At 39.6% G+C, this 23,184-nt stretch overlaps 1 protein-coding gene across 1 annotated transcript in view; it reads left to right on the forward strand.

Annotated features, from left to right (window-relative positions):
- LOC117551614 (neural-cadherin-like) overlaps window positions 1–23,184 on the forward strand; it is a 508,256-nt gene that overhangs the window by 221,663 nt on the left and 263,409 nt on the right. The window lies entirely within an intron of this gene.

Raw genomic sequence — 23,184 nt, forward strand, 5'->3', positions numbered from 1 at the left:
GGCCCATATTTTGTTCGTGATGAAAATAGGAGGTCTCTACATAGACTAACTATATCAAAAAACCCTCTACAAATCAGACTCGATATCAAATCATTTTTTCAAAAGCATAACTCCGTTAAAAAGAAACAGAAGGACAATCGGAGAAAGTATCATTGAACAACTGAAATGGCATTACAATCATTTATTTCAGTTCTACCTGCATTGGTAGACACTATGAAATCCATCCATTTGTTATCATTCCCTTTCCTCTTGTATTATAATCCACTCTCAATAGGATGTTGCAGAGTATGGAACTTTTGATTGTTTTGGCAAAACACAGTATGGAAGTGAATGAGTCATTTTTACTTTCTATAATGTACTGTAGAGAAAAATAGTAAGTGACAGAATTGCTGAAGTAAAGGGTTTTTAAATGACATTCAGTTTCTGCCAGGGATCAGAACAGTCCCCCGTACATGGCCAAACGTGTACAAATAAAATCAGTAAACAAGGCACATACAACACAAAAATGCATCCAGTTCCAATCCATACCATCTCCAACGTTTGGCAGCATGTCAGTTGCTTCTGTTTTTAAGCCAAGCATTATTTGATCTCTTAGCTTCTCTGTGTTCTATATCCAGATTAAACACAATCCATCCAAATAGTCCCCTTTTACTGTAACTGTACATTTCCATGGAAATCAGGTTGGGCTGGACCCAAATGCAGTACAACAAAGCACCCAACAAAAAACACCATTTATTACAAGCAAGGCAAAATAGAGCAATACTTTCCGATGCATGAACAACAAGGATCTGACAAAGACTAACAGAAAACCATGAATTTAAATACTAACAGAACTAAGCACAAACATACCAACGTAATCAGGGTTGGGCAGACATATACTGGAAACCACAAGACATGAAGTTAAAACAGACATGACAGTTCAAAATGAAAATGGACACACAAAAACAGATGATGAAACCATGTCAACTCAACAACTTCAAAACCTGGTTCTGATTAATACTGCAATCAATTGTTTGACCATTTTACACATCAGCAGTTTTTCTTTGTTTTCTTTTTTTAATTTAAACTGTACAGTGAACAAAATAAAATGTTGGCTTTAATTAAATGTATTATGTCAACAGATTTCACAAAAGGTTAATTGAAAGCAATACTATTACGTTTAAATAAAAAATACGAGGTCAACTTGATATTATTGCTTTCAACTAACCTAAAACAGTTGTGTGAAATCTGTTGACACAATATATTTGATTAAAGTTTCAGTTTGTTCAGTGTAACATAACAGGATATAATATAACTTAAGGCTGCTTAGGGTCTTCTATTAGTGTTCCTTTTCACAGTTTCCATTTTGCACAAACCCTGAACTTCCACAAACACAGCTCTCTTTCACAGTTATTTTCTGTCTGCCCTCCCTGCTATATTTACGTTCAGCGCCGCAGTTTGTCAAGCGTGCCTCCGAGTGTCTTGAAAATGCGCTTCATATAGTGTGTCCACTATTCTGTGGATGACGATTCCTCACTCGCCTTTTTTTTTCTGCAAGAAGCTTTGTCAAGGATATTTAAATCCTGACAGCTCCTGTTACGGAGACGAATAATCAGCCAAAGTGCGAGGAGCATTTCTTTGTAACGGGATATCATCTGAGCTTTATTTTCATACGTCTCAACTTCCTCTGAGGCAGGAGCAGCAGAGCCAGAAGCGAAACAAGAAACTGCATTAGTGTGTGTGTGTGTGTGTGTGTGTGTGTGTGTGTGTGTGGTTAATCGGGAGGGGTGGCAATTTCATAAAGGTTCGACCCCTTTGTAAATTACAACCCCCTCTGAATCTGCATATCGTATTATAGGGTAACACGATGACTTTTACAAATTAAATTACTCAAATCTTCAAGGCACAATTTTCTCTGTTCACCAGCAATGACTTCCTCTGTCAGGATGGTAGTGATTGATTGATAGTGACGGTCATTTGATCAAGCAGGAGAAAGCCTTGGAGCTTATAACTGGATTCTATCTACTGTATCTGATTTATTTTGCTTTCTTTGAGCGAGTAGCTTTGTATTAAAGTTCAGTCTAAAAGCTAAGTCTGTCTGGATGGAGGCATCTTCCAATTTGCCTGCTCAATTGATCAATTCCTTATTGGCACTAGGTACACATTGATAGATTTAGCAATGTATCTTTTAAATCATAGGGTCACTATAATTAGAGTTCATCAGAAGAATAAAACATCCCGTGCACCTGATTATTTTCACCGTGGTTTTATCCATTAATTGTTGTTTCTTTCCAATTAAGTGCATTTCTTACCCAAACCATTAATCAACTACTGTACCAATGACCTATTGTAGTCTAAAATCAGTATCCTGCTGTAACGAGGAGTTATGCAGCTACAGGCTTAAGATTTATGTATTTATTTTCCAGCTTTTTGTTTTTGTCTAAAAATGGTTATCTCCAGTACTTGATGCAATTTCCCAGAGATGGGTGGCATCATCTATTAGCTTGATTTGAAACCAAAATATAATGAATATGCAGTCATAAAAAAAAGGGGGGAAAAAGCAAATCTTTAGAATTTTGAAAGCTAAAATCAATTGGTTTTGACTTTTTATGATTCTTATTTTAACATATTTTGGTTTAGAATTGAAGGCTGGGCAAAACCAGTCATTTTAAAACACAACCTTGGGCTCTGGGAAATACAACTGCACTTTTTAGTTCTACTTTCTGACGTTATAGACCAAGGACTGATCAGAGACAAGACACAGCTGGGGAGTGTTTGCAAAAACACAAGAGCAGCAGGCTAATAGAATCACACAATCACGTAGGCGGGAAAACACAAAGGCAAGAGGTAAAACCAGACAAGACACAAGGAGAAAACTATTTTCAAAAATGAAACAGGATAAATCTAAATCCAAGATCTTAATTTCATATACAATATTTTGTGTGAACTGAGAAGCTTAAAGCGTGATAAAGGTCTCATAGTGTGGACTTTGCGGAGGATGGGTTGGTCCTAAGACACAACACTTTGACCTAGAGACAGCTGTTTGTATCCTGTGTGACACCAGATGTAAACTGATGTCACACAGGATACATCTGTCTCCGTAACCCTAATGTGACTTCCATGGATTATTCAAACACAACCACATTTTATTCTTAAACCTAGCCAAGTTGTTTTTTGTGAAGATATTTGTGAATGTTTGTAACAAGCAACACATGTTGCTGTATATTTGTCAAGGAATAACTTTTTGTGGGATATCATGCAAACCATTTTATGACGATACATTAGAGAGGACATGTCATGCTCTCCCAAAGCCCAGTCTGCTCTGATTGGTCAGCTGGCCGGCTCTGTTGTGATTGGTCAACTGCTTAGGGATCGGTCGGGAAATGTCCCGCCCCTTAACATTATCACAATATGTTGGAGCAATAGCCAATAAAACAGCACGTGTTACATAGTGATGTCACTATGTTACAGTAGTAAACAAAGGAGTCCAATGGAGGCATTTCAGGCAGGGGGGGAAGAAAAAATACCTCTGGAGGGAACACAGGGATTCAAGCTTGTGCGGACCACTTACGTGTATAAAAACCTATATAACACACTACAGGAGAGGAAAATCCCCAAACGGCCTAATATGACCTCTTTAAAAGTAAGGTAAGACAGTCATTACTCATGTTACACAGATGAGGGAACAAAAAGGAAATGATATTTCTGCAACACAGTTCTGAGCTGCCTTAAATGTGCTACTGTCCTTCCCCTATGCACACCGTACATGTCTGCATGTGCACACCTTCAGTAGTGATGGATTTACAGTAAATCAGCTGACACCCAGTCACATTCACACATGCAGTCCACACAGGGAAAGAGAGCCTGATACAGACGCACACGGAGCCACCGCACAATCCGTCCGCCCCACAGTGTGTGGCACCATAACGCTTGTAATATGATCTTTCAAAGAGCCCAATATTTGGTCATTAAAAGTATTTTATGACTCCTATAATGGAAAGCGAGCCTGGTGGATTCCGCCCACCCTCTCACCTCATTCTCTCTCTGCCGCTGATGAAAATCGTTTATTGCCTCTTCTCTTGCTCTCGTTCCCCCCGCCTCCCCTCCCAAGTCATTCTAAATGTCCAACAATCATTCAGGCGATTGTTTTCCTCCCTTCCGGCAGAAGCAGCCTCCCTCTTCATGTTAATTTGCCTGTAACTCAGCCCAGAATACAGTGTTTCCCGAGATTTAAGGTGGCCATTAGGATGCGAGCAGGCCGGTCAATATGATGATCACGCTCTTCCTATTAAAACCCATAAATACAGAAACATCCTCTTCCGAGGGGAGTAAGTATTTACTGACAGCTCAGGGGATACGCTGGCGCCAATAAATGGTGCTTCCATCATTTCCTTTTTTCCCCGCTAAGTTTCATGGTGCTGCAGAAAAGAGGGTTTCGTTGCAGTAGGTGAGTTTTGCTTTCTGGGTGATGCGGTTGCATCAGTCGGCCTGTCGGCCTTGTTTTATTTCTGTTATCCAGGCTTTCCTCCTGAACTACTCCTCTGCATTGACTTTGAGGCTGATGTGCTGACCTGTGCATGATCCCGCTTTATGTAAGCAATCCACATCGTGTTGCCCTCATTCTTCTCCCTGGTTCCCTCTGGCAAACATATTCTAACTTCTCTCCATCACCGTCTCTTCTCTTAAAGCTCATTCTGTTTTTCGTCACTCTTTCTTGCATCCCAGTCTCCTGCTGGCATGACGTTGACCTCTCCCTCTGCACCCCCCACCACGCTTTCTCTCACCCAGCCCTTGCTCCATCCTTCTTCCCTTCTCCTCCCTCCTGGCTGGCTTCATGTGAAGTGACGGCTGCTCACTGACCCCCGAGGAAACATCTTCTCCATCACTGATGAGCGATGATATGTGCTGGCCCTGTTGGCAGCCACACACACACACACACACACACACACACACACACACACACACACACACACACACACACACACACACACACACACACACACACACACACACACACACACACACACACACACACACACACACACACGCACACACACACACACACACACACACAGCCATGACCCCGTACCACAGGGTAGGGGTTTCACAACTACCAATATTTACTAGTCGACGCGTTTTTCAAAATAGCAGTAGACTAGTCGTTACGTCATAATAAAGACACACAAAGAGAGGTGTACAACTGTATTTTATATTGGAACTCATACAGTTACATTAAACACTGCATTGCAATTTGTGTTACATGGCTGAGTAAATAACAAACAGTAACTGGACTTAGTAAATAACAAACAGTAACTGGACTCACCAAAATCGACAGCAAAAAACTCTGTTTACTGAAATGCCACGTAAATCCAGTGCGCAACAGCGCATTGCGCAACACTTTACTCGCTGTCCTCCACGATAACGTCCACCTTTCCAGATTTTTGGTTTGCGTTGAGGAACACCAACGCATCGACATGTGAGGGAAGGAGGCTTGACCGCTTTCGGGTGACAGCGTTGCCTGCCAGGGAAAAAACCCTCTCACTCGGGGTGCCTGTGGCTGGAATAGCTCCTCGAAAGCTTGGCTAAACGGGGGACGCGGTGCACGTTTTCTGCCCACCACTCCAGTGGGTTATCCATTGTGGGGGATATGCGGTGTCCGCTGGCAGTAAACCCTAGCTCATCATCCGCATCACTGTAGACCCGTTTTTTCTTGCTGCTCGTCTGCCTCTGTCCTGTGCTGACGCCGGTCCGTTGCTCACTGGTGCTAGCATTACTGCTGGTGCTAGCTGTCGGCAGCGGGTGTCTCATCTTCAGATGGTTGCGCATAGCAGATGTATTTTTGTTGTACTTCAGTACAGCTGTACACAACTGACACTTCACTGTGGAGTTGGTTACATCTTTGTTGAAGTACTGCCATACATAAGAATGTCGGACGTGTTTTGAAGCATTTTGCAGCACCTCGTTTACCTCCATTTTTCACACGACTAGTTGACTAGGGCCTACAGCGCCGACTAGTGGTAAAGGTAGTCGACTAGTCGATTAGTTGGTGAAACCCCTACCACAGGGACACATATCTCATGGATTAGAAGTGACGCTCGCTCTACGCTTTGTTCTTGGAATGTCCTAAAACCTTTTCCATGTCCCATTTTCAACCACTTACGCAGCATGTGTTGCTCTCATCTCAGGCTTTTAGGCCCTATTAGATGTTTATGCCAACCAGAGGCAGAGTAAAGCAGGGATCAGACCGCAGGGCGCCTCCGGTGCTCCCTGCGTACTAAACACAGTGAGCCTCTCTCTGTGCCTGCTGCTGCCTTTACTGAACTGGTCACATGTATGTGGCCTTCTGTCTCAATTCATTAAGCACGAGAGCACTCTGCGGCGCTGTTGAAGCAGCGTGGGTGGAGAGAGAGGATGGGGGGGAGAGTGCATATCTTTGGTATAGATATGCATACCTTTCTTTATTTAAATTCACAATGCTGATGGACCACAAGTCAAATGTGTCTGCTATTAGAAGATAAAACTCTGATTACAGATTATATTTCAATCCATGATCTCTGCTTTACTCTCACGATGAGTATGGATACTTTTAATGCTGCATATGGAAATGCAAATCCGAATGTTAACGGCCTGATCACCCAATTACTATTACTTTATTAATATACTGTGTATATACTTTAAAAGATCTATATATATATACTTCACACTTAAAAGTATATCTGTTTAAATGTTTTATCATTACAAGGTAACCGGCAGTAGCTCAGTCTGAAAGGGACTTGGCTTGGGAACCGAAGGGTCGCCGGTTCAAGTCCTGATTGGACCAAAGAGTTGTCGTTGAGTAACGCACCAAACCCCCAGCTGCTCCCTGGCTCCAGTCCCCTTTTATCCATTAGTGCATGTCTATATGTCCTGGCTGTGCGTGTGTGTGTATTTCTGGCCTTAAAGGTGGGGTAGGTAAGAATGGAGAAACCAGCTCGAGTACGCTAGAATTTGAAAGTACGCAGCCGAAAACAATCTGCCACTTCCTTCAGACTTCCTTACATGACCAATGAGGGCACGAGATAAGTTTGTGCACAGATGGAAGGCTGACAGGCAGGTAGGCCATCCAGTTATTTTAGCCGGGCCGGCTCAGATGATTGGTCGTGCTTTTTACAGCGCCACGGCTTCCAGAGATGACGTTTTTTTATGTATTTATTGTCAAAGTATTTCATATATTCATTGCTATCGGGATGTTAAGAGCATTCCATGGAATATAACAAAAAGTGTTTCTGAAGTGAATGACCTACCCCACCTTTAATGTGTAATTGTATAATAACAGTAAATAACTAAATGTCCCCTCGGGATGAATAATGTATCTTAGTATGTTTACATTTACCAACAGAAACATGTGTAATGACGGTGATTCCCTTATGTTTCTATATTGTACTGTTTTCTTTATACTTACCAGGTGAAACTTCATTTAATTTGTCTGATAAAACAAACTATTTTTGTATCGATAATTCCCAAATTGTACTCATACACCACCATGTGTCCCTTTCAGGATGAATTGCTTCTGCAAAACTTCTTAAATTGAGGTTCAAGTTCTTCATTTGTGTCCCTAAGTAGATTTGGTTTGCAGTTAAAAGACAAGGTAACCACCGGACACACGTTTCAAACAACACGGACAACAGACCAGAAATGTACCCAAGGCTCCAAAACATTTAAAACCACTAGGAAAAACATGAACAATCAAGTACAACTTTTATACCGCTCATAATGTTAAAGTCATCATTTAACATGGAGCTAGATTACCGCTGTAACTGTCTGATGTACAAGGACTCTGCTAGACCACTTTATAATCTGACTGAGAGTGTTCTGCTCTTTACAGTTAGGTTACCAAACCATTGTGATTATGTTTTCATGCTGACATTACTTTCTGCCTTAGCACTGCGTCACCTAGCCATTACCATGACCATCTTAGTTTTGCAATTTTGGCGGATCAACGCTTCAGTTTATACCTTTCAAGCAGTGTAATACCACCCTTGTCACAGTTACATGTTTTCTATACTTAGTACCTATTGTGTTGTCTATAACAATAGCTAATGAAGATACACATTATGTTAATTGCATTAATGATAGGATCTGCATTTAAATAGATGTTTTGTTTATCTTTTATGACCAGTGTTTGTTGACCCAAGTTGGTGGCCTTTTCTGTTGCAAACAATTGTTCTAATTTTAGTCCCATTGTACCTCTATTTTTTTTGTATCACAATCTTTTGTAAGCCCATTCTACAATGCAAACCCTATCAGCCCCAGCTACGCATCACACAATAGCCTATTTGGATAATGAGAAATTGGGAGCAGACCACCCAGTCGTTTGTGTGAGCAAATTGCTTTTTTATTGGAGCAAAGGAGACCAGGTGGGAGATTTGGTTTTAATACATCTATCTGCTGAAATGGCCAAACCTCAACTGAAATGTAGCAACACTAGACTGGAAGAAGTGTTACATACAGTAAGCATGGTCTACATGAAAGGAGATACAGAGTGGATTACATACACACACTTAGTACTTTGAAAGGAAGGTTACAGAAAAAGTAGGGGTGCTGGTCAACTTCTTAATAACTCAGCCGGTTTCAATTAGCCTTGAAATGTACATGGTAGACTTCTTAGATGCACTAACACTAGAGTTCCCCTCATAATCAGAAAGACATTTCAAATTGTATGCCATACAAATCTGCTTTGTTAGGTTTCACATTTTTTGTTTGGTAATAATTCCAATATTATTCAGTTGTATCCATCCTATCTTTTCATTTGTTTGGCCAATGCACAAACCAGCTTGTTCATCCAGGAAACCTGATGCATTTAGGGAGCGTGGCTTATTACATTACATTACTATGGTGATTTGTTATATATGAATGCACCTGCCAATTACCTGAGCACGTTTGATGCTGCGTATCACAGTGCACTGAGATTTTTGACCAATTGTAAAGCACTTACGCATCACTGTACCCTGTATACCAAGGCGGTTATGCCATCACTTACTGTACGGAGGCTCAGTCACTGGTACATTTTCATTTACAAAGCCATGTTGGATAAACTACCACCTTATATCTGCTCCCTGATCTCTCTGCGAATTGAAAGTACTTATTGCCTGAGATCGCATGCTGTGGTTTTATTAAATGTGCCAAGTGCTAGGACTGTCTTAGGGAAGAAAGCTTTTAGATGTGCAGCTCCACTAACATGGAACAGTCTGCAAAAAGAATGGAAAATTACCAAGCTAGTACCACTACATGTTTTTAAAGCTCGGTTGGATGCTACAAAATCAGATGCTGTTGGTACCTGTACTTGTGGTTAAATATGTAAATTGTAATCCCTGTACATTTTGCTGTATGATGTCCTTTTGTTGTTCTGTTGTTTATGTTTTTATGTCTTCATGTGGAACCTACTGCTGCAGGTCTCCCTTGAAAAAGAGATCATTGATCTCAATGGGATTTTACCTGGATAAATAAAGGTTTTGAATTTAATTGAATTACATGACATGTCACTTGTTAGACTCTTTTATCCAAAGCGACTTACATACTCAATACTGTGGGAAATCCCCACAGGAGCAATTTGGGGTGAAGTGTCTCAGGGACACAATGACATGCTGACTGCAGTGGGGTTTGAACCTGTGCTCCCCTGATCCCAACACCAAGGCTCTATCCACAGCGCCACACACCTCCCTTATTTTGTATATATATATTTTATTTGGCATATCTTACACTATTGGTTAATTTACAGGACATTCAAGGAAAGCCTCAAATAACCACCTACATTATGATTGGGCATCATTGCATGTTCTCTCCTAAAAATGAAGGTTCAAATGCCCCAAAAGACCCAAAACAAAGGGTGCTGCTGTAAAGTAGGAGAAAATATCAATCAATCAATCAATCAATCAATCAATCAATCAATCAATGTTTATTTATATAGCCCAATATCACAAATGTTACATTTGTCTCAGTGGACTTCACAGTTTGTACAGAATATCAGTATGACAATACGACACCCTCTGTCCTTAGACCCTCACATCGTACAAGGAAAAACTTCCGGAGAAAACCCACAGTTTAAAGGGAAAAATGGGAGAAACCTCAGGGAGAGCAACAGAGGAGGGATCCCTCTCCCAGGACGGACAGACGTGCAATAGATGCCGTGTGGAAATTGAAAAGATAATACATTTGCAACATAGGTAGTCCAAATGTTTGGAAATGCATTTGTGTATAATAGGAAGATGAATCCACGAGGATATCCATCCAGGACCTATGATCCAGGACCACAGCCACGACTCAAGATCCAGGGCTCGCGATCCAGGACACAGGACCGCAGGATCATCCATGTCTCCGGATCCCGGCGTATATAGACACCAAAAAGAAAGACATTTGGGGAAGCTGGGTTAATCGGAACATGAGAGTACACAGGTATAGACAGAGAGAAGGAAGAAGTAAGATGTCCCCCGACAAACTAAGCCTATATCAGCAAAACTAGGGGCTGAATCTAATCAGCCCTAACTATAAGCTTTATCAAAAAGGAAGGTCTTAAGCGCACTCTTAAAAACGGATAGGGTGTCTGCCGCCCGAACACAAACTGGAAGCTGATTCCACAAATGTGGAACTTGATAAGAAAAGGCTCTGGCTCCCATTGTACTTTTAGAGACTCTAGGAACAACCAACAACCCTGCATTCTTGGAACGCAATGCCCTAGTAGGACAGTAGGGTATAATGAGTTCTTTAAGGTAAGATGGTGCCTGCCCATTAAGGGCTTTGTAGGCGAGAAGAAGAATTTTAAATTCTATCCTGTGTTCTATAGGGAGCCAGTGTAAGGCAGCCAGAACAGGAGTAATGTGGTCCCTTTTCCTAACTCTGGTTAGTACACGAGCTGCAGCATTTTGAATCAGCTGAAGCGACTTGACTGACTTCTTGGTACACCCTGATAATAAAGAGTTACAATAATCCAGCCTTGAAGTAATAAATGCATGGACTAGTTTCTCTGCATCGTTTTGAGGCAAGATATGTCTGATTTTTGCAATGTTACGTAGATGGAAGTAGGCGGTCCTTGAAATTGATTTTATGTGGGCGTTAAAGGATAAATCCTGATCAAATATAACACCTAGATTCCTTACAGTCTCACTGGAGGCCAAATTAATGCCATCCATAGTTAGTATATCTTTAGATAATTTGTTTCGTAGATTCTTCGGGCCAAGTACAATAACTTTTAAGGTCATCCACGTTTTTAAGTCCTTAAGGCAGTCTTGAATTTTATTTAGATGATTAATTTCATCAGGCTTGATTGATAAATATAGTTGAGTATCATCCGCATAACAATGAAAATGTACAGAATGATTCCTTATAATATTGCCTAACGGAAGCATATATAATGTGAACAAAATACAAAATACATTACAGCTACATATAAAACAAAGCATTGTTGGCATTGGTATCAAAACTCAAATTCAGTTTAGTTGTTCAAAACCAGTTAAAATACAATCATATAACATAATGGATGTTAGCCATTTTTAATTAGTCACCTTCTTTTAATTCTCAACTTCGATCCTTGCCTCAGTTCATGTTTCTCATTCTGTACAGCAGGCATTTGGCCTTGGGGTTTGGCCACCCTGTTTTATGACGATTGGTTGGCACCTGTTTTTACAAATTCTCTTCATCAGCTGTGTTAAGAGATTACACCCTTTTTACTTGTGAACAATGCATAAAGCAAGGCTGCAAACATTCTCTTCGTTCCCTTCAAATATTGATAGGACTAAATAAGCTATGAGTCAAAGAGTTGTTCTAATCTGACCGAGGCCTGCTCCTAGTCAAGAAATGTAACTGGTTATCTATTTCTGATGGGATGTTTGATTAACAACTTGGTGTGGGAAAAAGAGCAGTTTGGGTACAGAACGTCAGCATTGGTTTGGGCAGAGGCTGTGTTCACTACAGGGCCTCATCAAATGTCTTCGTCAACTCTCAGGCCCTACAGATGTAGCACCTCATTTCGGACGCCCCTACCGTAGTGGGGCCGTGATCGGCACGGGGTCGGCCCTCGCTGAAAGGAAAACCCCCCGCATGACTTGATATGCCCCCTTGATAAATAAATAAAATTATAATGAAATCAGCTGCAATGGATCATGGATCCACCAGGGGGAGCCGTGAAAAGCTGCCACACTGGAACTCATGTGAAATAAACAGCTGATAGATCTACAGGTATCTGATCGGATATTTGTTAAGATCCATATGTCACGGATAGGATCATATTCTGTGCTAAATAAGAGACATGTAATCATTTACAAAACATCACCATGTTTTTATTTAACAAAATAATGTTGTTTAATCCACGTTGGCGTACTACAACTACAAAAACCATCGGTTAGTTTTTTCATCAGGAAATCCAGCCCGGCTCAAACAAGCGATTTGTAATCATTATCCTCACGATCATTTAATATATCAGATGTTCGCCGAATTGACATGAAAGCACTAACAAATATGAATTTGCTGTAGTCACCTTCATTACAACTTTATTAACATGCCTAAACTCAGTAATTCACAAAAAAAGAGGTTTATTTTTAATGGAGCCTCGTCATCTCACCACGGGCAAACAAGCATATGTGTTAATAGTTAACTGTATCATTAGTGTTTAACATTACTGCTATAACAATCACACATTGAGTTCATTGTTGTGCAATGATAAAATCAGACCGTTGTTTTTTTAAATAACCTGAAACTCGGCAGCTCTCAGGTGATCAGCTGATCAGCTGTGTGTGTGACTTTCTTTGTTTACACACCTAATGGCCCATCAGCCACAGCTCTCCGCCCCCCCCCTGATCTCTCTTCTCCAGCAGTAAAGTTTAACTGTAGGTTTGGGTTTGCATATTTATTCAGTGATCTGTCTCTTCCTCTCTGCCGCAGACAGCTGAGCGGTGAACATAGTGGAAAGTAAAATCGACCTTGTCATCAGGTTCTATAAAGTAGGCTACTTCAATACAAATACAACATAATGTATCTGTACGTGTTTTACTGAACGAGCATACTGTACTGTGATCTGCATGCACTCATCAAACATTTAATTAAAGTTTTTTTTAAAAGTGAGGGGGTCCAAAATCAGCCAAAGTGCTTTGTTTTTAACGTCCATCACTATAATAATCAAAAGGAACGTTAGTTTTTACTGAAATGATCAAATAAAGTTACTGAGCTGTGTGGGGGTTGTTCAACTTTTAAAAGATGTTTGAATGGTGATATATATATGTTTTTTTTTTTGTTAGTATGATTATAATGTTGTGAGAGAGAAGGTAAAAACCCTGTATTAGTTTGGACCTATTTTTCTTCAAATAAACTGAATCCCACCTGTTGGATTGGGATCCTTTAAAAGACACCTGTGCCCTCCTCTCCTGCGTCAAAGGTAAGACTGCACCCTGCCACACACACTTAGGTAGGAGCACACTCCATTTACTGATATCAAAATCCTTCGGGATCGCTTAAACAGATTAAAAAAGAGTTGTCTGAATTGAAACAGCAGTTAATTGAACCTGGTTCTTCGGGGGGGTTAGGAAGAGGTGAGATCTTGCTGACGTTGGTGGATCTGAGCCAAGCAGCAAACTTACATAGACTCAATAACTTCGGAAAGGTCAATTAGGAGGTCAGAGTAATTTACCGGAATAAATTATCAGGACCTCTCATACTCTAAACAAGTGTCATCAGCCTCATTGCTGTGGAGACAGTAGGGGACTGCTACGCCTAGTAGGTTTTATCATCTATTCACACGGTTGATCGTGAATACAAGAAGGCGAAAGTCGGGTGACATCGTATGAAGACTCCTTGATGGCGGTAGGTTGAAGAACACGACATTCCAGTTGTTTGCATCCTGTCTGAAACCTAAAATATTGTAAGTTGCCAGTGCTTTGTTCTGAACGTTCATCAGTAATATAATCAAAAAGAGAAATATGAACGTTAGTTTTTACTGAAATGATCAAATAAAGTCAACATTTCAGTCTTTACTGAGCTGTGTGGAGTTTGTTCAACTTTTAAAAGATGTTTGAATGGTGATATACACAGTGATAGATGTTAAGGACTAACGTTTATAATAAATACATTTGTATTTATTTTAAGATCTTTTCATAGTTCATACAATCATACGTATTGAGATCATTTGTATTAATGTGGACCGGAGGGAGAGGGTGACGAGCATAAGTTTCACTTTCCTTTTTATTTCAATTCCAACTTTGGTCCTGAAGAATATGTTTCTCTGTTGTCCACGTTCATAAAGCATAAAACAACAGCATCAGAGCACGGTGCAGAGTCTCTAGGTGGGTTTACCCTGTGATATATATAGATACGGTGCTGGGTTTACAGTAGTTGTTCTTATTATAGCCTACATCAATGTAGTCCGCTGTATAGAAAACTGTAGTTTCCCCACAGCAGACGCACATTCATGACGTACGCTGGCGCATCATAAATATGTCGATAGTGTAAGTGCAGTCGGATTCTCAAAGCACCGCAGTCTCTTCTCCTAAATCCTTTTGGATTCTCCTATCCACGGAATGTGACAAAACTCTCCCACCCCCCCTCTGTTAACTAAGCTTATGTATGTTGTGGACTCTCTTTGTTTCAAATAATGCCCCATCGGAATGTGACAACTGTCCCATCCCCCTTCTTCTCCATTGCCGGTATAGGTCTTGATATATGTGAACATGTTTGTAATATTATTGCCACAACAATCAGAAATTGGGTTTATTCACAAATGTTGTGCAATGACAAAATCAGACAATTATATTTAAAAATGGTCTGGCTTTAATACAAATGAAATACTGTAGGCTTGACAGCCCCCCTCAAGGTGATCAACACATGCAGGGCAGCATTGCCGGTCTGAAAGGGTCTCTGGAATATCAAACGTTTAATTAAAGTTTTAAAAACAGTGACGGGGTCCAAAATCAGAGGTGGAAGAAGTATTCAGATTATTTCCCTATAGGTAAAAATACGTGTTAGAAGTAAATGTCCTGCATTCAAAATTGTCAATTGCCCAAGTGAAAATTATTATCATCTGAAAGTAAAATGAATCATTATGTTATTAGTATTAAATACATATAAGTATTTTTACAACTTATATTTAGAAATACTCCGTTGTAATTATTGATGCATAAATGTGTTCATCCATTCAATGTGGCATCTGCTATAATGGGGTTAATTATGTATGATATTACTTAATAATACAATACATTATAATACATGATATGATAATTGTATTATTCATTTCTCATTACATAGTTTCTCATTATTATTATTTTTATCGCTGATCTTATTTTTGATTTTATTAATCTGTGTGAATCTGTGCTGTCCTGTTTTTCACTCTCACCCTGTTGCTGTTTGAACTACTGAATTTCCCCATGGGATTAATAAAGGTCCATCTTATCTTATCTTAATGTATAAGTTGATTTACTTCGATCTACTGTACTCTGTAAAAACACCACAACAATATTACAAAAAATATACTGCATATTAAAGCAAACTATTTTAAAGGTAAAAGTATGAGCATACAAAATAAAGAAGTGTAAACATTTACATTATTATTATGATTATTTAATATATAAAGACTATATATTATTGAATTACAATTAAGACAATAAGATTAGATATACTTTATTTGATCTAAAATATTGATGTGTTTTCGTTATAGTAGCCTGTGGAAACCATAACAAATATGTGTTTACATGCTCTTCAGCAAACACAACAGCAGAGCTGCAAACATTACTGAAGTACTGAAAGTCCACGAAACAAACTGAAGAACAAAGTTCACCCGTGTCTTTGTGTATTTGTGAATGAAGCACCATCTCATGGTTAAATCCTGAAATTGAAAATCTGGCAACGCCCTCTCAGGAAATAATGGGAGGGCTTTACATCTCCAGCCACTGGGATCTGCTGGGTTTTCGGCTGGAATCCGTTGGGTGGAGTCCAGAGTGCTACATCTGTAACTTCCAATAAATTAAATCAGTTGTATTACAGTATAATATAATGAAAGACTCGAAAAACGAATAATTAGGACCCTAACTAATAAATTGACCTTTCTTAGCAATATTCCATCAGTCCAAACATTGGTTAAATAGTTAAGAATAATATAAGAAATGACATATACAGAGATGTGGTGTCTTATCAACATACTGTTAGATTAACATTAACATACTTATTGTAGTTGTAAATGCACTGCCTTACGGCCTGTAGCACCATCCTTGATGGAGCATATGGAAAGGAGTGAGCAGAGGGTAGAGTTGTCGATTCTTGTTCTGTTTTCTGTGACTATCTTCCTCACCCTCTCAGACTTTCAGTTGCGCGCTACTAAAGAGACGCGCTACAATGGAAACCAAACAATGGTGTAGCTGTATTAAAGTCAGAGTGGAAACAGTCCTGAGTAAATCTGATTTTGTCAGAAATCGGGAGAAATGCGGGAGAAATATGACCCCGGGAGGAAACTGGGAGAGGGCAGTGAAATCGGGAGTCTCCCGCGAAAATCGGGAGGGTTGACAAGTATGCTTATCAATCTCATTCCACACTTGTACATCTCTGCAAACCTTTAATACTATAGAGGTCCATTTAAAGTGGACCTATCATGCTATATTTGAACAATATATTGTAGGGCCATACCTATATAAAATATATAAATATAGTTATTTTTTTCAAAATACCAAACAGATCCTGCATTTTAGCCATGCCTTATTTCGCTCAATTTGCTCTTTCCAGCCCTGTTGAATAGAGTGGCGAAGTCCCTCCCTTTCCGGTCGAGCTCCATGGGACCTTATTTCGGAAAAGTATGAATTGAATTCAATGGAGAGAGAAAGATTATCTTTCGATCCTGTTTGAATTGAGCCACGAATTACACATATGATGTTTGTCAATTTAAAAGATAATTTTGCAAGTCAAAAAAATAAAAAATGTGTCGTAAAACTGTGACGTAACACTTTTTTTGTGTGAAACCGCTCGATGAACTACATCTCCCATCTCGCACCACACACCAAGACGGCCGTCACGTTACCACATTTCACCTCTTTCTTTCAGAATGAGGCGAAAAGTATTAAAAGAGGTGAAAATCACTACAAGTCTGGTCATGTTAAGAGCTGTACATACACACAAGGGGCACAATTCAAACGGATCGAAAGATAATCTTTCTCTCCCCATTGACTTCAATACATAATTTTTCCGAAATAAGGTCCCATGGGTCAGAAGTAGATGGGCGGGACTTCGCCTCTCTATTACAGCAGAAGGAGGCGCAAACGCTTGCCTCGGGGAGCGAGAAAAAGAGCCACAGCGGAGAATAAACAGAAGGGCAACCATGGCAACCATGCGCGGGAAGTCTTCTTCGCTGCTTTTGTGGCAGACTACAGCACCACTTACAGGCCTGGCATATGTACTACAGCGTCTCCAGCCCTTTCGAGCGGCAATGGCCGGCCGTGGCCCAACCTCTCATTCCCCTGATAGGTGGAGAGTTGGCCATATAGGCGGAGCTCCTCGTTCCTGACGTCAGAGGTATTTCAAATCTGTATCAGTCTGTATCAGATCCGTTGCAGCCCAGTTTTTAGAGATTTGGGTATGGAGGAAAAGAGAGAGGGTTGTGTTTTCTGACACTTGGTGAGTTGACACATATTCATGTATAAAAGACGTACAAAAGTGCATTTTACATGATAGGTCCCCTTTAAGTTTAAAATTGTAATCCTTTATAGGATGCTTTTCCCCAAAAAACGTGTCAGATATGTATTGTCACTGAATAATAACTATTCAAAGGGAGTTCACAAAACAATGCAATAATACAATTATGAAAAAAAGGGCCCTTACATTGATCCCTGGGGGACATTACATTGATTTATTTTCGTACCTTTAGATTTCTGACCATTTACATATTGGTTCCTCCAGCCATACCTCAAGCTTCTTAACCAACTGGACACTTTGCCTCTGACACCATGATGTTAAAGTTTGCTTTAAAAGAAAGTCAATATTTTCCAATAGTTTCTGATAAATCATTTAAATAATAATGTAGCACATTTTCAGAGAGCTGGTCTGATGCCTGGCCGAGGAGATAAGTAAACCTTGCAATAGTTAACAACTGGTAAGGGAGCAGATTTTGGCTTTTTTATTAAGGAACCACACATGGGAATATTTCAGTCTCTGGGTTATCCGGTCCTCCTTAAAAAAAGAAACAACATAGTTACAATCTAGATCTGTTGATCTGGATTTTCTGTGAGCTTGAGAATGTACCTACGTGGACCTGGGAATAACAAACACACAAAAGCAAGGCAGTGTGATACGGTGTGCTAATGTACCACAGCCTGGATGCCCAAGTTAATTCAATGGGAACTATTTCTCAAAGGGATTTATAGATCTTTCCTGTTTGCCAGTGGCCTTGTTTGTTTGTTTCACAGGTGCATGATCAAAGTTATGTGACAACAAATAGGTAAAGCTTTTTGAGGGGTTCAAGAGCTCCAACACATTGTACGTGATAGGCTAGGGGCAGGACATCTCTAAGCGGTTGACCATTTACAGCAGAGCCGGCCAACTAACCAATCAGAACAGACTTAGAGCCCATTCTGGTTCAAAGTAAAGTCATTTTTGAACATTAAGGCATGGAAACAATGCACAATAGTGGCACAACATTGGATTATATACCTGAAAATGAGCATTATATGTACTCTGTTTTATTATTATTATTATATGTTTCTTTGTGAACATTACAGGTTAAAAAAAATTGCATTATTGTAAGATTCCATGCTTATGTGGCTGATGCACAGTATGTCAAACATGTAGACACTCTAGCAGGAGGCATTTAGGAATCATGTCATGTGTTTTTTTAAATAAAAAGCCAAGGTGTGCAGAATGTTGTGAAAAACTTTGCAAGACTAATACAAAAAAAACAGATTCAATTACACACCTCTGGTCGATTTCTGTTAAACCACAGCATCTGTATTCAGAAAGAGGCCATGTGTTGTAGCTATAGAAAATAAGCTGTGAGACATTATAATAATCTACATACAAGCAAAACATCTACTCGCTTTTTAATGTACTGTATACAGAAGGCTGGCTGTAGTCTGGCTGCTCACTGCTGGACTTTATTGTACTCAACATAAAACTCTGCAGCAGCGTTTGCTGAATATAAGTGTTGTGTACACTTGTGTGTACTTCACTGTGTAGGTGTGTGTGTGTGGAGTATATTTATGCATTTAAATGTGTCTGACTCGTATGTCTTCCTTGCGACAAAGCTTCCCTGCCGTACACTTCTACAGCTGTAAATTGGAATCATCTCTTTCACCTCTCTTTCCCTGTCTATTTTTATCTCACACACGTACACACACACACACACACACACACACACACACACACACACACACACACACACACACACACACACACACACACACACACACACACACACACACACACACACACACACACACACACACACACCCTTAACCATGGACAGTAGTGCCAGGGAACCAGCCATTGTGACAAACACCTCGAGGCAGACACCCCCTCCGTGGCAATCCTCCATCTCTTGTGCAACAACACATGCACACTCAAACAGAAGGGACATACTGTACATGTGCAGCTCAAAACACGATGAGCTTTTGTAGCAATCCTCTTCTTCCTTTTATCCTTTTTACATCACTTAGAAAGATTCATCTACAAATGAATTAAATGCATGTTAAATGACACACTGGTGCTATGAATACAAATACAATCTTCATAGTCTGGCTGAGATCTATATCATCAGTTCCTTTGGTCTGGTGAACAGAGATATAATGGGTACACGTACATATCTGAGTGTGATACGATTCCAGTTCCAGGGTGTCTTGTGAAAACCAAGTGAACACATGACAGCCGGAGCACCTGCTCCCGCCTCTGAAGATAAGGAGGATGTAATGTGTCCGCACTTTTAGCCCACACACACACTCGTACATACAAAGTAAACAGCGCACCAGAGAGTGAGATGAATACAGAGTGGAAGAGAGTCATTCAAAGCGGATAGTGGGATGCAGATGAGACGCCTTCACCGGACTGAAAGAGAGTCAGTAAGAGAGAAAAAGAGATGGATAGATGGAGTGGAATGCCAGAATGATGGCGCTAAAAGGGAATGCAGATCAATTTAACTATTCATATTTTGTGTAACCATCATTAATGAAATATCTTAGGGTTTAAAACTTATGTAAGAAAGTCTGTCCATCAGAAACTTTTCTTTTTTTCTCTGTCTCGAATGGCTACTTCTGTTCTTCATCTTCTTCTAATATACTAAATAAACCACTGTGCCTTAGCAATACAACACACAGGATCATTGGATTTACCTTCAACATTCCTCTTCTTTACCGTTGGTTGTGTTGAATATTTCATCCCTTCATTGTACAGATTGCATGAACTCACTAGGATTGGGATGGTTACTTTAAACATGTAATTTATTGCAATAGCTAGTTACCTGTGAAACTAATGTAATAAATTACCTAATCTTAGTATCACAATATGCATGTAGTGTAATCTGATTCCTCAATATCAAATGCAATCCCAATAAATACAATGGAATGGAAATACCAATACTTAAGTGTATTATGTAGGCCGAAAGAGCAACAAAAAATAAACTAAGAAAGGAAGTAAGATTTTTTTATATAAATATATTTTCTTTTTCTTTAAAACCCTCCTCTTGTCTTCGGGTCAAATCTGATCGATTTACTGCTTTCATCAATCATAACTTTTTTTGTTCTACATTCGATTGCATTACGGCTTTATGATATCCTTCACAGTAGACATTTGAACTTATCAAATTGCTGATCACCACTCACATTGCATTTTGGATGATTTAGTCAACTTTGTAACACCATGGTGTTCCTGGTCAAACATGACCGCCATAAAGAACAGGAGTTAGTAACCATCCGGATCAGATCAAACACACGTACGCACGCACGCACGCACGCACGCACGCACGCACGCACGCACACACACACACACACACACACACACACACACTCTAAATGAGTCCCCCCTCCCCCTTATGTGCCCAATCCCTCCATGTGAATCACACCTGGCACTCACAAACACACACACACACACACACACACCACACACACACACACACACACACACACACACACACACTCACAAACACACACACACACACACACACACACACACAGACACACACACACAGACACACAAACACACAGAACAATTTGACACATGTCCCGCTCTTATGTGCCCATCCCCCCACATGGATCACACCTGGCACACGCAATACATGTTCAGTGTCTATTCTTGGTATATGTACTGCAGTTCTTCATGTATACCAGTAGTCTGATACAATATGTACAGTTTGAAAGGGTGTTAAATGACATTTGGGGATGATTAATGGTTTTTGTGTTAATGTAATAGCAGTTAAAACAGGATTGGTAAAACAAAACTACTTTTTTAAAGAATGTTCAGGCAGAGGTGTACTGTATAGACAACCAGTAAAAGTAAAGTTTAAAAAAATACAAAACATATGTGCAAACAGAAAATGCTCCATAGAGTAATCTCTGAGTCTTCATGTTTTTAAAAGTCTATACATTAAGCAACAAGGTTTTTTTTCTGCCATTTTAGGAGAGCATAGATGAAGACATTTAAGAGTCTTAATAATCTCATTCCGTACCTGTTGACATCTGCAAACCACACCTAAGCTCATACATTTAATATTGTTATTTCTTTACCCTTTATTTGGTGCATCTTTTCTAGAGTTTTGTGACATTTGTAACGTTATCAAAAATTAGTATGGAAGCAGAATCATTTTACTTTGAGATTTCTGACCATTTACATATTGCTTTTATTGAGAGGAGAGAGAGTAGTAAGATAGAAATAGTAAATGAATGAGTAAAGACGGTCTTCCTGGTTGAACTTGCGCTGAGCTTCATATGTAGCAAATGTTCAGAGGCCCAGTACAGGATCTGTTGCCTCGTGAAAAGAGTTTTCATATCTTCCACAAATGTTCATTTTAGCAAGTGAGCAAATATCTTGTTTAACGTCATCACTTTATTCCTTAGTCCAAAACAATAAGAGACACAACTTTGTTTCCAAAGCATTTACATACACAACAATAGCAGAATAGTGCATCTTACCGTGGTTATGATAATGAGCTTTAGCAATGAAAGAGAATCATTTGAGTCTTATAATTAAAACTACGTTACCATAGAGTTGGTCAAGTTCTGTATATATCTGGTTTTGCTTTTCAGATGATTTCCACCCTAAGTGGCAAAGCATCAACATAATATCTTTTTGAATTGGACTGGTGTCTTACTTGAATAGTCTTAGGAGCTTTACAATTAAGTGAATACATTCCTTACTCTCTCTAAAGTTTCTGATTAAACCGATCTTCGAGGACTTTGAGGACCACTTTTCAGTGTAATTATGATTGAGAATACTTCAGTTCAGTTTCAGGTTTTTTATAACTCAACTGCTATGCTCGCCTTCACCTCCACTTCACAACCGCTGTCTGCCTTTAAGCTTTCCAATTTAGCAAAGAGACTTCATTGTACTTTACTTTATTTAGGGTCCCCATCGATACAGCAGTAACAAGTATTCTTCCTTGATTTCACATGAAAGACACCATCGGGCAGTGAAACATTGACAACATTTCACAAATTGGGGACATAAAACACCCATGGTTTTGTATGTCTCTCATGTATTGCTTTAGCAATTGGTTTCTGCTCTTTCTTTGTTCAAAGGGTAAGAAGTCATTGTCAGTTCAAGTGAAGTTATAACAAAGATTACTACTGTAAAGCCTGAAACATTGTTCTTAACCAACCATTTAGCAAGGTCTATAGTTTCAAAATGACCAACACTCTAGAAGGATTGTACTGACGATTATTTATGATGATCAAATTCCAGACTGGATTGGGTCTGAACCTTTTTGAACATCACATCACATATAAAAGTCTGACAGAGATATCATCTCTGCTCTATTGATATCAGTCACTGACGCAGATCTGGAATATTTTGTATTTATTTTGTTGCCATTTTCACCTCTCATTAGATACATTGACAGTGAGATATGAGGACAGGAAACACATCGGCTGCATGAACATATTATTACACTACAATCAATCGGCAGAAGCCTTTGTCAGAAGTAGCATGCATATGAAAATGATTTTAGGCTTAGTGCACTGCTGAAGGGCGTTTGAACCAGTGGAGCAAGGGATTGAACCACCAACC

This window comes from Gymnodraco acuticeps, unplaced genomic scaffold (assembly GCF_902827175.1).
Source record: "Gymnodraco acuticeps unplaced genomic scaffold, fGymAcu1.1, whole genome shotgun sequence".
In the NCBI taxonomy this organism is placed as follows: domain Eukaryota; kingdom Metazoa; phylum Chordata; class Actinopteri; order Perciformes; family Bathydraconidae; genus Gymnodraco; species Gymnodraco acuticeps.